Genomic DNA, 15883 nt, shown 5'->3' on the forward strand with positions numbered 1-15883 from the left:
ATGATGATACAGGCCCCATGTTGTTACTGTGCAGTTAAACCTGAAACATACTTGATGTGATGTTTGTAATGAAGAAATGTTACAGCACAATTTTTACACAAATGTGGCTATATGTGATAAAAACAATGCCATTTTTGTAGTAATTGAATTATCTTTATACGTTTTATATATATTTATTGTTAAAAATGAAAAGTTAAAAATGAAACTGTTACATTTAGTCTTATTGTAATTGTGAACCAAACACTGTGATATTTTATGAGGTGCTGATTAGTTTATATCACTGGCAACAAGTTCATGAAGTAGTGCCCAATGTGATTGTTTTGTTTTGTGTGTGTAAATCATGGAATTGAATTCTATCTGTGTTTGTCTTGTAAAATATTATCATTGTTTGTTGGAAATGGGGGGTGGGGGTTTTAGCTTATATCAGCCAAAAGAAAAAGTGCCTTAAAGTAAAAACCCAGCTAAACACTATTTTCTTTTCTGAAAGAAAATAAATGTGTAAGATCATTTTTTGTGTGATGAAATATATTAAAAACATATTTGATTTACTCATGCTGGAATCTGTGAGTCTCATTTACATTGAATCAATCAGTGATATCGACTGATGCACTAATTTTATTTCATTTATTAATGAACTATCAGGCAGTTTATATGAAGGGCACACTGTGTTTATTTTACTGTGATTTATTTATTGTACATTTATACCACACATGATGAATCTGCATTATAAATACACAACTAGATGTTTTTATGCTTTTTGGTCAATCATTTACACTGGCATTTTGGGGGCTTGAAAATGGAAGCTTTTAAAAAATAATACCGTTATCCTTTCCATTTTTAGTCATTTTCACAGATCCTAAAGGGGATCTTGCAATGTTGTCATCTGTACATAAAAAAAAAAAAAAAACCCAAAGGAAGACGTTTCCATTTTAGTACATTTTCATGTCTTAAATGTACCCTTAGATTTAACAGCTTAGATTGAGATTAAATTTAACATAATGAATAAAAAAAAATTAAGCTTCAGGTTCTGACAAGGCCAAAGCAATAAACAAAATCCCCAAACTTAACCCTTTTCTATTTGACCTAGCCAAAATTAAAACAAAGAAAAACTGTTCTCAGAAAACAACAAAAAAACTTTATTTATTTATTTTTTACAAAGGGGAACTAAACCACAGATCTCTGTTTGAGTGCATGACAAAGTCTTACATACCAAACTACATACTGATATACCACGACAGTGTACTCATATTACTGTGCTTCAGTTGCTATAAAAGTGTCATGATCACAAGTTGGAGTGCCCTATTTAGCCACCAGAGGGCACTCCAACCCGGACTGTTTCTCATCTCTTTTGAACTACAATTCCCATAACCCACTTCCCGGACTCATTTTCCCCTTCACTGCACCCAGCTGTTTTGTGTTTGTTCATTAGTGTCTGTCTATTTATACCTGGTTTGTTTCTGCTTTGGTTATGGTGTTTTCATGGATGTTACTGGTTTCTCCGTTTTGGTTTTCTTTGTGTTTTTCGTGTTTTTTGTATGGACCGTTTCTGTGGATTTTGACCCTTGCCTGTTTGGGGATTACGTTTCTGGATTTCCCCATTAAAAGCTGCACATGGATCTTACCTTCTCGTCTCTGTGAGTTACGTGACAAAAAGAGATGATATGTTCTGAGATGTGGGACTAGCTGGTCCAGCCTGAAATGTAAGCTTCTTTAATGGAATGTGACTTTACAGGATTTTTTTTTTTGTTTTGTTTTGTTTTTATGATTTGAAACATGTAATTTAAATGTGTCAAACTATTTTAGAGATTTTGTAATTCCCCATCAAAGTAGATGAGATAATTTGGATAGCTGTTGCAATCATACATGACAGCATTGAGGTTGTAACAAATTGCATGCACACTTTGTTTAATGAAGTGTCAAAGGGGTTACAGTTTGTTTGGTTAGTATTAGATGATGCAACTACACCATTATTTGGGGGGAAAAGGCATCTTTCTACATTGATGGCCATTCATATTATAGATGTTTCAAAAATGACAGATTTTTCCCTGTTTTCTGAAAGAATTTTAATATTAAGTCATCAGTCACACAGCATTTATTACTCGGGTGACATGCATGCCTACAAAGACAAAGCATGGCTTACATTGTTGGAAATTTGATTCAAACCCATATTACAGTAACTATAATAACTATATTTGGATCACGTGTTGTTGCTGTGTTTTGCCTTTGTTTGGCACAGTCACACTTTTGTTAAACATGTTTGCAGTATTTTTTCGTAGTAAAGATGTTTTGTTCAAACAGAGCCGTCCTCCCTTCCCTATGAAAAATACGTAAGTTGCATAGGGCCCCTCAACCACCAGGGGGCTCATTGCTTTCAAGAACGATTTAGTACTGTTTTAGTTTTGCTTTTGACAGTTTAAAAGCAGATTTTTAAACCACTAATGCAATAATTTGGCTATTAAAAACAGACATGTTGATCTGCTTTATCAATGCAAAAATGTTTTCTGAAAACACCTGCAATTGCTGAAAAAAAGCAACTCAACAAAAGTTAAGGGTCAAGAGCTCAACTAAAGCAAACACTGATCTCCATGACAGTGATCAAATGAAACATTTTCAATTAGACATCAACATCTAAACTTCTGTTAATTCTCAATAAGAGTTTCTGTAGATGTGTGACAGAAATAAAGTCAGTCTGGTTAGTAATAAGTGAAGCTGGTAATGCTGTTTGTGGAGATGGGCTTAGGACTTTAATATCTCAGTTCGGAGAAAGAGAGAAAATGCATGTTGGGAGCTGGACGTATGGAGGAAAATGGTCGCAACGTGGTGATCTGCTGCGGACGTTGTTGGGAGAAACATTTGAATCATAAGGAGTTGGTAACTAAAACATTACTGTACAGTGAATGTAGAGTGGACGATGGCAGAACATTCCAATGGTTAAGTGAAAGATCTCAAAGACTTAGATCCTGTGAGATTAGAGCAAGATGATGAGATGTGTTGAAGTAAGAAAGAAGAAACAAGTTAGACAACGATCGGACTCCAGTAGTAGTGTGGAGTCACTAGATACTGTCAAACAAAGTAAAACTGAAGAAAGCAGATCTAGAAGGATTAATGCTAATAAAATACCAAGTGAAACATTTAAAGTAGTCATAGTGTTTGATCAGCATGGAGGGCCTGATTTACACCCGATACATATGACAAAAGCAATTGTGAAAGAAATAGGCAAAATTAATCATGCTAGGGGAAACGATCATTTCATGGGAAACGTTAGATTGCTTATTTTTGCAGCATCAGAAAAACAGCGTGCACAAGTGTTAAGTCAAGATTACTTCACACATACCAGGTACAACAACAAAAGCAAGAGGAGTGATAACAGGAATACCAATATCAGTTTCCATTGAAGAAATAAAAAAAAAGTTTGAAAGGGGGTGAGCTAATGGATGCAAAAAGGCTGACTAAAGGAAAGGAGAAAGTTGAGAGTTTGTCAGTCCTTCTATATTTTAAGGCAGAAATGCCTAGTAAAGTTCAATTGGGATATATGAACTATCCAGTGGGAGAATACATTCCTCCCCCCATTAAGATGTTTTAAATGTCAACGATTTGGACATGTTGCGGCCCAATGCAGAGACAAGAGAAGGTGTGCTAAATGTGGAGGGGAACATGAGTATGGAAACTGTGGGGAAAAGTTGACTTAAAATGCTGTAATTGTGGAGGCCAACATATTGCAGCTCATGGGGGTTGTGAAAAGCAAAAGGAAGCAATTAATGTCACAATACAGCACACTATGAAAAGTGATAGGATAAAGTCAGTAGTGGAAGCAGCTAAAAATTACTTGGGGATTATAGCAAAGGCTGATGAAGTGCATGAAATACTAAATATTAATCATGAAGGAACACAAAATAGTTAAATGGTTTATGATGTTGTCTATTCTTCAGTGGAATGCACGAAGTTTAGTTGCAAATGGACAAGAATTCAAAAGATATGTTAGTGAATTATCAAGCAAACCAGATATTATATGCATTCAAGAGACATGGTTAAAACCACAACTAGATTTTGTGTTAAATGGATACAATAGTATAAGATGTAACAGAGGAAAAGATAGAGGAGGAGGATTTTTGACATTTATTAAGGAAGGAATATCATACAGACCAATCAAGGTAGCTGAAGAATATGAATGTGTTGTGACTGAGATATTTAACAATGAGGACAAAGGTAAAATGGTAATTATCAATTATTACAATCCTTGTAAAATATTAACAAATGAGATAATGAAGAATATTTGAAAAAAAAAAAAAAAAGGCCATAAAGAAATATGGTGTGGGGACTTTAATGCCCATGATACTCTATGGGGAAGTAGAATTAAAGACTTAAATGGAGAAGTGGTAGAAGAAATGATGGATGATAGAAGGCTGGTATGTTTAAACAATGGTACCGGTACACACATAAATATATATAGAAATTAAACATCTTGTATAGATTTAACACTAGTGGATAGGAAACTTGCTAATAGGTGTGAATGGGAAGTGGATCAAAATACAAATATTGGTAGCGATCATTTCCCAATTTCTGCAAGATGGAGACAAATGTATATATACAACAAAACTATGTACATCACAAATGGTGCTTTCAGAAAGCCAACTGGGAAAAGTATTTGGAATGTTGTAATGATGAGATGAAGAACTCATCTTGTAGGTTGGATGAGACTATTGATGATATTCAAAGATTCATTGTTTTTATCTTTCTAAATGCAGCAAATCAGAGTATTCCAATCAGTAAAAACCAAAACAAAAGAACAAATGTGCCATGGTGGAATGAAAAATGCACAGAAGCAACTACAGATCGAAACAAAGCATTTAAGAAATTACGCAAAACATTAACAATGGATAATTTGGTAGATTATCAAAAGAAAAAAGCTATGGCAAGGAAGGTAATTAAAGAAGCTAAGAAAGAAACTTGGAGACAATTTTGTTCAACAATTGGAAGAGAAAAAACTTTGGATAAGATGTGGATGATGATGATGATAAAGAAAATGACAGGTAAATATAAATGGTCACAAATACCAGTGTTAATTGATGGACGAAATCATGCTGTATCAGATTCTGATAAGGCAAATATGTTAGGTAAAAAGTTTGCTGACATTCATAAAGGTAACCACTTAGATTAAATGTTCAAAAAGAGAAAAGATGAAATCTTGAAGGAAAATAAAGATGTATTAAATGCTAAACAAGAGACAAATACTATACTAGATGCTAAATTAACTATGTCAGAACCTAAAATGGCCTTAAATAACACTGGGTACTCCTCGCCAGGAATAGACAATATATGTTATGTTATGCTTAGGAAATTACCAGATGGAATACTGAATAAGATTCTAGAATTATTTAATGAAGTATGGAATAAGGGCAAACTGCCAAAGATGTGGAAAAGGGCAATAATTCTTCCATTTTCTAAGCCAGGAAAAGACCAAAGCAATCCAGAGAATTACAGACCTATTGTGCTGACATCACATTTAGGGAAATTAATGGAGAAAATAATAGTGGCCAGACTAAATTATTTTTTGGAGAAGAATTGTTTACTTTAAGATTACCAAACTGGTTTCAGAAAAGGTAGATCTACAGTGGTTGCTTTGGCAAAGTTGTGTAATGAAGTGGAGAAAACATTTATTATGAAAGAGGTAATGGTGGCTGTGTTTTTAGATATAGAAAAAGCATATGATACTATGTGGAGAGAAGGGTCATTGATCAAACTGGATAGAATGGGAATTGGTGGGGAAATATACAATTTTATATTGGACTTCCTCTCACAGCGTACTTTTTGAGTTAAAGTAGACTCCGAAAATTCAGATGAGTTTACAATAGAGAGTGGAATTCCTCAAGGAAGTGTAATCAGTCCCATTTTATTTAATTTGATGATTAATGATGTATTTGTAAAACTAGGACAAGAAAGTGAAGGATTACTATATGCGGATGATGCTGTAATATGGAAAAGAGGCAGAAATATTCCATACATAACAATAATGCAAAAGAAAATTCAGTCATTAGAACAATAGGGAGTTGAATGGGGATTTAAATTTTCTATACAAAAATCAAATGTTATGTTCTTTACAAGAAAGAAAGTTGCTGATAACCAAAAATTGTTTATTTACAAGCAAACCCTGGAGAGAGTCATGAAATTTAAATATCAGAATTTGGATGGATGAAAAATGTACATGGAAATATCATATTAATCACATTGAAACTAAATGTAAAAAAAAGTCATAAATATGATGAGAATGATTACTGGAAGCAGATAACCATCTTTAATGGATATATATATATATATATCCATTAAAGATGGTTTATCTGCTTCCAGTAATCATTCTCATCATATTTATGACTTTTTTTATATATATATCGTTAATCAGGTCAGTTATAGATTATGGATGTATAGTATATAGCACAACATGCCAAACTAATTTAAAGTTTAGAGCACTGAGAATGGTCATAGGTGCTATTAAAACAACTCCAACAAGTGCTATACTGGTAGAGACAAAAGAAGCCCCACTTACATTAAGATTCATTAAACTGGCATTGACATAGGGTTAGGTTACTAGGGAGTAGTAATAATCCAGTAATGTCAGTATTAAATGATTGTTGGGAATATCAAACAAAGGCTAAAGGGTTTGAATGGAACATACATCATTTAGCAGAACAGTACGGCATTAAAGAGTTAGAGTTTAGTCCTGCAATAGTTCTGAGTGAAGTTCCTCCCTGGATGCTTCCAATGCCAGAAGTCAACATAGAACTATTGAAAGAAAAAAGAGAATACTCAGATGAACAGAGTTTTGCATGGTATAGTGAAAGATATTTGTCTTCTTCATTTTATGGTTTTATCAATATTTACACAGATGGATCAAAAGATCAAAATGGTCATTGTGGTGTAGGAGTTTATATTCCTGAATTTAAAAAAGGTCTGAAGTATAGACTAAATAATTTCCTTTCAGTATATTCAATTGAAATGATTGGTATAATAACAGCATTAGGGTGGACAGAAGAGATAAAACCATTAAAATCGCTAATATGCTCAGATTATACTGTTAAATATTCAAAGCCTAGTAATAACAGTTCAGTTCTGTTGGGTTCCAGCACATATTGGAATTAGAGGTAATGAAAAGGTAGATGATTTAGCTAAAAAGGCACTAAAAAATAAAGAAATAGAAATTAATGTTCCAATAGGGAAAGGAGAAGCAAAAGCTAAAATAAAATTTGAAATAACAAAGAAATGGCAACAGGAATGGGAAGCAGAACCTAAGGCTAAGCAATATTACAATTTTCAGAAACAGGTTGGAGGAAAGAGAATTAATATGAAAAATAGGAAGGAAGAAATAGTATACAAGAGATTAAGAATGGAACATACAGGACTGGATGCAACACTAAAGCTGATAGGAAAAGGAAATGGTTTATGTACAGAATGCCAAACACAGGAAGATGTAAAACATGTTTTATTTAGATGTAGAAGGTACAGTGATCAGAGACAAAGATGAAAAGAAATGGATGATGGCATTGAGGATATTCTTGGGGAACAAGGAATGCAAAGTGAAAGAATTAGAACCTTATTTATTTTCCTTAAAGACAGTGATTTAATAAGAAGAATTTAAAAGTTTTTTTTTTTTTTTTTTTTTTTTTTTTGCCCCATTTTGATAGAATAACCAAAGGTTTACTGCAACACTCTACACACTCCTGTACAGTAGGTGGCGGTTTGCAACACATAAACGATGCAATCTGCCAAGAAACTAAAAGAAGAAGAAGAAGAAGAAGAAGTAGTAGTAGTAGTAGTAGTTTGTGGAGTTGTTTAATCAGATCTTCAGAGATTTAATGTCTTTTATCTTCAGTTCATCTAAGGCTGTGGCTGAAGAAAGTTGTAGTTTGTGTTCTTATTTCTCTTTCTTTCAGTGTTTGTTCACAGCAGGTGTTTGAATGATTTAAAGAATGTTTCAGGAACATCATACTAACCTTTAAATAACATTCTACTAACATTAAGGAAACTGGACAATTTATGTTCTTGGAATGTTACAAATCAACGTTCCTACAATGTTGAATTTTTAATCAAAATTAAGTTCAAAGAATGTTCGAGGAACATCATACCTTATAAAAATGTTCCTCTAGCATCAAGAAAACTGGAAATATTGCAGGGAGCCACTACTAAACTCTTCACAAGCTCCTAGGGTTTTGCTTTTGGTTGTCATTTGTTGAAATAAATGTAAAAATACAGTGTGTTTGTGTCTGTCTGCTGAAAATGACCCAAAATCTCAGATTCTCCTCCCAGCTCTGTGATTGTGGAAAAGTTGAATATTTACCATGACAACAGTTGTAGGCCTACTCTATTATGCTCGTTCAAAAATCATTAAAACGTTTCCAACAAAGAAATCAATCAACTTCTCTCAGCGTGTTGAACATGTAGATTTTATTTGGATATTCATATGATGGCTGAAGCAGCAGCAAGCGTCCTCCAGCGTGCGACACGGTAATCGGATCAACATTGTAAACGAAATTCTACAAAAATTTTGTGAAAAAAATTAAATTATCATGAGATTCGATAAATAGCTTCTATTCCCTGCAAACGATACCATGAAGAATGAGAATGTTCCAGAAACAAAACAAAAGGTAAGCAAATATCCATATTAATTTCAGTGCAAGTAACGCGGTGTGACGTAGGTTTGTCGTCGTCTTCTTCAACGGTGGTTGGCATCCAGCTTAATGGTGCAGTACCGCCACCTTCTGTTCCGGAGTGTGGATCAGTCAGTAAATTCACAATATAATCTACAATTTTTCATTGATTGAGGGAAAGGGAGAAAAAAAAACTTACCATTATATCCTATAATAAAGCCTAGTATCCCTTTAAAAAAAAACGACAATTCTCTCACCTGTGCGCTATCATTCATACTCATAGTTTCTGCACCCCTCGTTCCTTTAGTCTATTATCCATTATCAGCCTCTCCCTCTGATATTTCCAAAATGTAGAATTACATGTTCCACAGATTCCTCTTCCTGACACTCCTCACACATACCCGTGTGATGTTGTTTCCCCACCATTTTTAATTTTTAATTTAGAGCACAGTTTCCCAGCCTTAGTCTCGTTAGTACCGTTTCCTCTTTTCTGTCTCCACCTCCTACCTTATTTACTTTAATACTCTTTTGAATATGGTATACATGTCTCCCTTTCCCCTCACTATCCCACATTTCTTGCCATTTTTTGGTTAATTTTTTCCCAGATTATACATTTTACTTCCGCTTTACTGATTCTTATTTGCATTTCAAAAATTTTCCTCCTTTAATGCCTTTTTTTGTGACCTTGTCCACTTTTTCATTCCCATTCACTCCTACGTGTGCCGGAACCCATACAAATTTAACTAGTCCACCCTGGTGTGTTATTCTTGTAACTGAGTATAGATTTTCATATCCTGTCGACTTGAATGGAACGATATTAGACTAACTAGAGCTGAAGCTGAGTCTGTACATATTTTGATTTTGTCAATTTTTGCTTTTTCCACCAAACGTAATGCAACTAAAATTGCAACCATCTCCACTGTACATACTGTTAAATTATTAGAAGTTCTTCTATTGATTTAAATTCCTCATGCTGGAACTACCACACCCATTCCTGTTACCTCTGTTTCAGGGTTCAATTGAAGAATTGATTTTCATATCAGATACCTATCTAATACAATCCAATACATCCCTAAAGTTCATAAATTAATTATGACGAAGGCATACTTAATGTGTAAAGACAGGCCAAATAGAGCCTCACAGAGCTTCACAATATTTCGCTGATCATTTGTTCCCTTTTCATCTGTCCAACAAATGCAAACTCAACACAACTGTGAACATGAACAGTGGCAATAAAGGTAAACATGACTTTAAAACTTTTTAAGCTGTCTTAAAATCTCTAATTATATTTGAGCAAAAGATAATATTTAAAAAAATAATAAACATTTTTTTGAAGATCTGTGTGTAATTGTGCCTATTGTGCAAGATTCAGCTATAGAATAAAATAATATAACATTCAGCTAACAGAAAAGTGATGCTGACAGATCACAGCGAAAGTCCAATCTCTCGTTTAGAGAGTTCCCTACGTGTGCGTACACTGAAGTGACTTTTATTATGAAATATCTCGTTCGTGACATTAGTTTCCGCTATTGCGGTTTACTTTCACTTTCACAAGCCGCTCGCTGTCCATTTCTTCATGTGTTAATGCGCGCGATGGAATACCACATTTAATACATCGTGTATATGTTAGAAAATTCAGCACAACTGGATGATGCCAATGGATGTGAACATTCAAATACTATATATATATATAAAGAGTTCAGTTCTCCTGTCATTCTTCGGAGACCCGTGTTTGTGCATCCACCTGTAAATGCGTGTTCCTCCCCCCCCAAACCCCTGGAGCCGATTCTAAACATTTTATTGGCCATGTCAATCACAGTAATGATTAGCTACACCCCCAGTCACTGTAACTTCAGCCAATGAATAGGTTGCAGGGCGGGGATTTCCGCACAACAGTTCGCGGGAAGTATCTTTATAGAGTATTGGTGCGCAAAGTGCATGGAAAGCATGGACGTGATTTTAAGTTTTGTGTTTTTGTTTTTATTTGCAGACGGTAAGACATTCTACGTTACAATCTCTGTTCTAGTCAACCATAAAAATTAATAACAAATGTTGCGCAGTAATTTGGCAGAATATGTTTGTCCCACGTCTCCGCAATTTCTCGCAATTTCTTGTATCATATGAAGTAGAAACGCATCAATGTAAACTGAATAAAAAAACTTATACCAAATGAATAAATGAACATCAAAGAAAAAGTAGTAGGCTATTTTTTCTTTTACTGCATTAAAAGTACATTTTGCATTTAATAGCAAATAGTGTTTTATGTGTAATATTCTTAATGGGTGATATAAATCTATGAGATTAGGCTACTTAACTTTAAGAACAGGGAAGGCAGGTAATATATGAACCATGATTTGGTTGACGACTTTTGGTCCGTGTAACGCTTCACAATTCAATTTTCAGACCATACAATGCAAATGCAAAAATGACAAATTGAAACCAGACGTTCATTTTTCTTGTTTTTCGGTTACATCATCAGAGGTGGGTAATCCAGGGGTCAAAGAGTAAAAGTCCTGCCATATTTTTATTCCACCCACTGAAGCATTAATGAGATAAATAAGTGATTAATTGAGTGATGATTGAGCATTATTGAAGACACCTGATGATAACAAGCAGAATCACCAAAGGAGAAAATCACAATTTTTAAGTTACCATCATCGAGGTCAGGGTTTGCTTTAGTTGAGCTCTTGACCCTCGCCTTTTTAATATTAGATTTTGTTTGGGCAGTTTTAACTGCATTAAAACTAACCAGACAAGCAAAGTTAAAAGATGAACAGGTGTTGGTTTTGTTTTCACATAATTATTATTTGATTTGAATCACTGAACTCATCTAGAGCCCAATCTCTGAGTTAGATTTACATTATTGATTACAGCAGCACTGTGATTATACAGCACAAGATCAGCTTTTACAATACAGATTTTTTTTTTTTTTTAAAAAGTTGTCTTTATCACAATATATATATATATGTGTGTGTGTGTGTGTGTGTTAGCCACACAGACATCAAGAATCAGTGTACTGTATGAATCTCAACAATGGTGACAAGCAACATATTCTGATCAACAGATCAACTCTGAACATTAGAAAACAAGCTACTAAAAAGTCACAGAAAAACAGCAAAATTTTAATAGTGAGAATAAAGAAAAATTACTAAGACAATTCAGCTCATAATTTATTCATGCAGCAAAGCATGATGGGAGCCATGGATGAATTTTGATTGGTGGCTCCCAGAATGCATTGCAACATGCTTTATGATGGCCATCACTGTTGAGATTCACAGGATGATTATTGATGTCTGTGTGTTTAAATGAGCTCTGCTTTTTTTTTAAAATCAGAACTCTTAAAAAAAAAAAAAATGTATTGATAAAGTTGATCTTGTGCTATAGAATCACAGTGCTGCTGTAATCAATAATGTAAATCTAACTCAGAGATTGGGCTCTAAATGCATTCAGTGATTCAGATCAAATAATAATGATGTAAAAACATAACCAGCAACACCTGATCATCTTTTAACTTTGCTTTTCTAGTTGGTTTTAATACAGTTAAAACTGCCCAGACAAAATCTAAAATTAAAAAAAGTCAAGGGTCAAGAGCTCAACTAAAGCAAACCCTGACCTCGATGATGGTGTCTTAAAAATTGTGATTTTCTCCTTTGGTGATTCTGCTTGTTATCATCAGGTGTCTTCAATAATGCTCAATCATCACTCAATTAATCACTTATTTATCTCATTAATGCTTCAGTGGGTAGAATAAAAATATGGCAGGACTTTTACTGTTTGCCCCCGTGGATTACCCACCTCTGTACATCATCAATGGATATTTGCCATTTTACCCCTTTTTTCAATTTTACTTTGGCTAAATTACGACTTTAGAAACAATAATTTGAATAAATGAAATCTAACCGATTTCTATTTTTCCATTGTTTGTCTTGTAATTTGCGCTGTGGGCTGTACCATTAGCACAGGGGGTGTGGCCGCAGATCATCTCATTGATGTAACTGCTTTGTTTACACTGCATGCGTGTTGAGGAGTAGTTTAAAAGAATGGAGGATGACCTTTTTCACCCAAAGTGCTATCATGTTTAATTATTAATATAATAACTGTGCTAAATATAAGGCAGTCCGGACTGGCCATCGCGTATCCAGACATATTTCTCACAATCTCTTTGATCTGTAGAAAACATTTTCACAGCACTTCCTGTTTTATCATTTTATTTGGTTTATAATTGTTCGTTTCTATAGGTTCATCTGGCACTAATAGAGTTAAAGTGTCTGTGATGCGGGGAGATTCAGTCACTCTAAACACTAACGTTGAAACAGACAAACAAGACGATATATCATGGTATTTTAATAACACTCACATCGCTCAAATCACTGGAGATCTCCGTTATAGTTGTACAGATGTTCAGTGTAATGAAGGAACTGAGAGATTCAGAGACAGACTGAAGCTGGATCATCAGACTGGATCTCTGACCATCACAAACACCAGAAACACAGACTGTGGAGAATATAAACTACTGATCACCAGCAGCAGCGACAGTGAAAAGATCTTCAGTGTTTCTGTTCATGGTGAGTGTCATTTAATGAATTTCATGAGTGAACCTGTTTAAAACAACGTTGTATTTGTTATACAGGTGCTGGTCATATAATTAGAATATCATGAAAAAGTTCATTTTTTATTGTAAATTATTTTTAAAAATGAAACTTTCATATATTCTAGATTCCCTACATGTAAAGTAAAACATTTCAAAAGTTTTTTTTTTTTTTTTTTTTTTTTTTTTTTTAATTTTGATGATTAGAGCGTACAGCTCATGAAAGTCCAAAATCCAGTATCTCAAAATATTAGAATGTTTCCTAAGATCAATCAAAAAATGGATTTTCAAAACAGAAAAGTTCAAGTTCTTTAAAGTATGTTAATTTGTGCACTCAATACTTGGTCAGCAGCACATATTCCAGCAAATGATTTGCTCCTAGCACAAATTACAGCATCGTTGAAGTGTGGCATGGAAGTGATCAGCCTGTGGCACTGCTGAGGCACTATTGAGCCTTCAGATCATCTGTATATTGTTGGATCGACTGTTTCTCATCTTTCTCTTGAAAATATCCCATAGATTCAGGTTAGGCATGTTGGCTGGCCAATAAAGCACAGTAATATCATGGTCAGCAAACCACTTGGAAGTGGTTTTTGCACTGTGGGCAGGTGCTAAAGTCCTGCTGGAAAGGAAATCAGCATCTCCATAAAGCTTGTCAGCAGATGGAAGCATAAAGTGCTCCCAAATCTCCTGGAAGATGGCTGCATTGACTTTGCACTTGATAAAACACAATGGACCAACACCAGCAGACGTCACGGCCCCCCAAATCATTACTAACTTCAGAAACTTCCCACTAGACTTCAAGCAGCTTGGATTCTGTGCCTCTCTAGTCTTCCTTCAGACTCTGGGACCATGATTTCAACATGAAATGCAAAATTTACTTTTATCTGAAAAGAGGACTTTCGACCACTGTTCACTGTCCAGTTTTTTTTTCTCCTTAGCCCAGGTAAGATGCTTCTGACATTGTTTCTGTTTCAGAAGTGGCTTGGTAGTCCTTTTCCTGAAGATGTCTGAGTGTGGTGACTCTTGATGCGCTGACTCCGGCTTCATTCTACTCATTGTGAAGCTCTCCCAAGTGTTTGAATCGGCTTTACTTGACAGTATTCTCAAGCTTGCAGTCATCCCTGTTGCTTGTGCACCTTTGCCTACCCAATTTCTTCCTTCCAGTCAACTTTGCATTCAATATGCTTTGATACATCACTCTGTAAACAGCCACCCCATTCAGTAATGACCATCTGTGACTTACTCTCTTTGTGGAGGGTGTCAATGATTGTCTCCTGGACCATTGCCAAGTCAGCAGTCTTCCCCATTAGTGTGGTTTTCAAAGAACAAGAGATACCCAGAATTTATACTGTAGGGATCGTCATTTAATGAAACTCAAATGTAAATATTCTAATATTTTGAGATACTGGATTTTGGACTTTCATGAGCTGTACGCTCTAATCAACAAATTAAAAAAAAAACAAAACAAAAAAAAACTTTTGAAATGTTTTACTTTACATGTAGGGAATCTAGTATAAATGAAAGTTTCATTTTTTAAAATAATTTACAATAAAAAAATGAACTTTTTCACGATATTCTAATTATATGACCAGCACCTGTATAACACATACAGTTGTGCTCAAAATTATTCATACACTTTGTAAATATGACTAAAGAAGGCTGTGAAAATAAATCTGCATTGTTAATCCTTTTGATCTTTTATTTTAAAAATGTACAAAAATCCAACTGTATATTGAAGAATAAGTATTTTAAATCGGGGGAAAATCTCATTATGAATTTTTTTTTTTTTTTTCTCTGATACACATTGCTCACAATTAATCATACCCTTTTATTCAATACTTTTTTGCAACCTCCTTTTGTCAAGATAACAGCTCTGAGTCATCTTCTATAATGCCTGATGAGTTTGGAGAACACCTGAGAAGAGATCAGAGACCATTCCTTCATACAGAATCTCTCCAGATCCTTCAGATTTCTAGCTCCATGTTGGTGCTTCTCTTCAGTTCACTCCACTCATTTTCTTTGGGGTTCAGGTCAGGGGACTGGGATGGTCATGGCAGAAGCTTCATTTTGTGTTTAGTGACACATTTTTGTGTTGATTTTGATGTTTGTTTTTGGATTATTGCCCTGAAGGAAGATCCAGCCCTGGCCCATTATAAGAGTTCTAACAGGGACAGTCAGGTTTAGATTTTTTATCTTTTGCCATTTGATAGAATCCATGATTCCATGTATCTGAACAAGATCCAGCAGTATATTTCATTGTACACATGGGATACTTTTTATCCCTGTGCACCAAACCAATATTAAGTGTTTGCTGCTAAGAAAGCTCATTTTAAAAAGTACCCCATGTGTAAAATGAAATATATTGCTGGATCTTTAATGTTGTGGGCCTATTTTTCTGCCGGAGATCCTGGACATCTTGTTCAGATAGATAATATCATGGATTCAATCAAAAAGCAAAAGATAAAAAATCAAAACCTGACTGTCCCTGTTAGAACTCTTACAATGGGCTGTGGTTGGATCTTCCATCAGGACAATGATCCAAAACAAACATCAAAATCAACACAAAAATGTGTCACTGAGCACAAAATGAAGCTTCTGCCATGGCCGTCCCAGTCCCCTGACCTGAACCCCAAAGAAAATGAGTGGAGTGAAC

Source organism: Megalobrama amblycephala, linkage group LG20 (assembly GCF_018812025.1).
Source record: "Megalobrama amblycephala isolate DHTTF-2021 linkage group LG20, ASM1881202v1, whole genome shotgun sequence".
In the NCBI taxonomy this organism is placed as follows: domain Eukaryota; kingdom Metazoa; phylum Chordata; class Actinopteri; order Cypriniformes; family Xenocyprididae; genus Megalobrama; species Megalobrama amblycephala.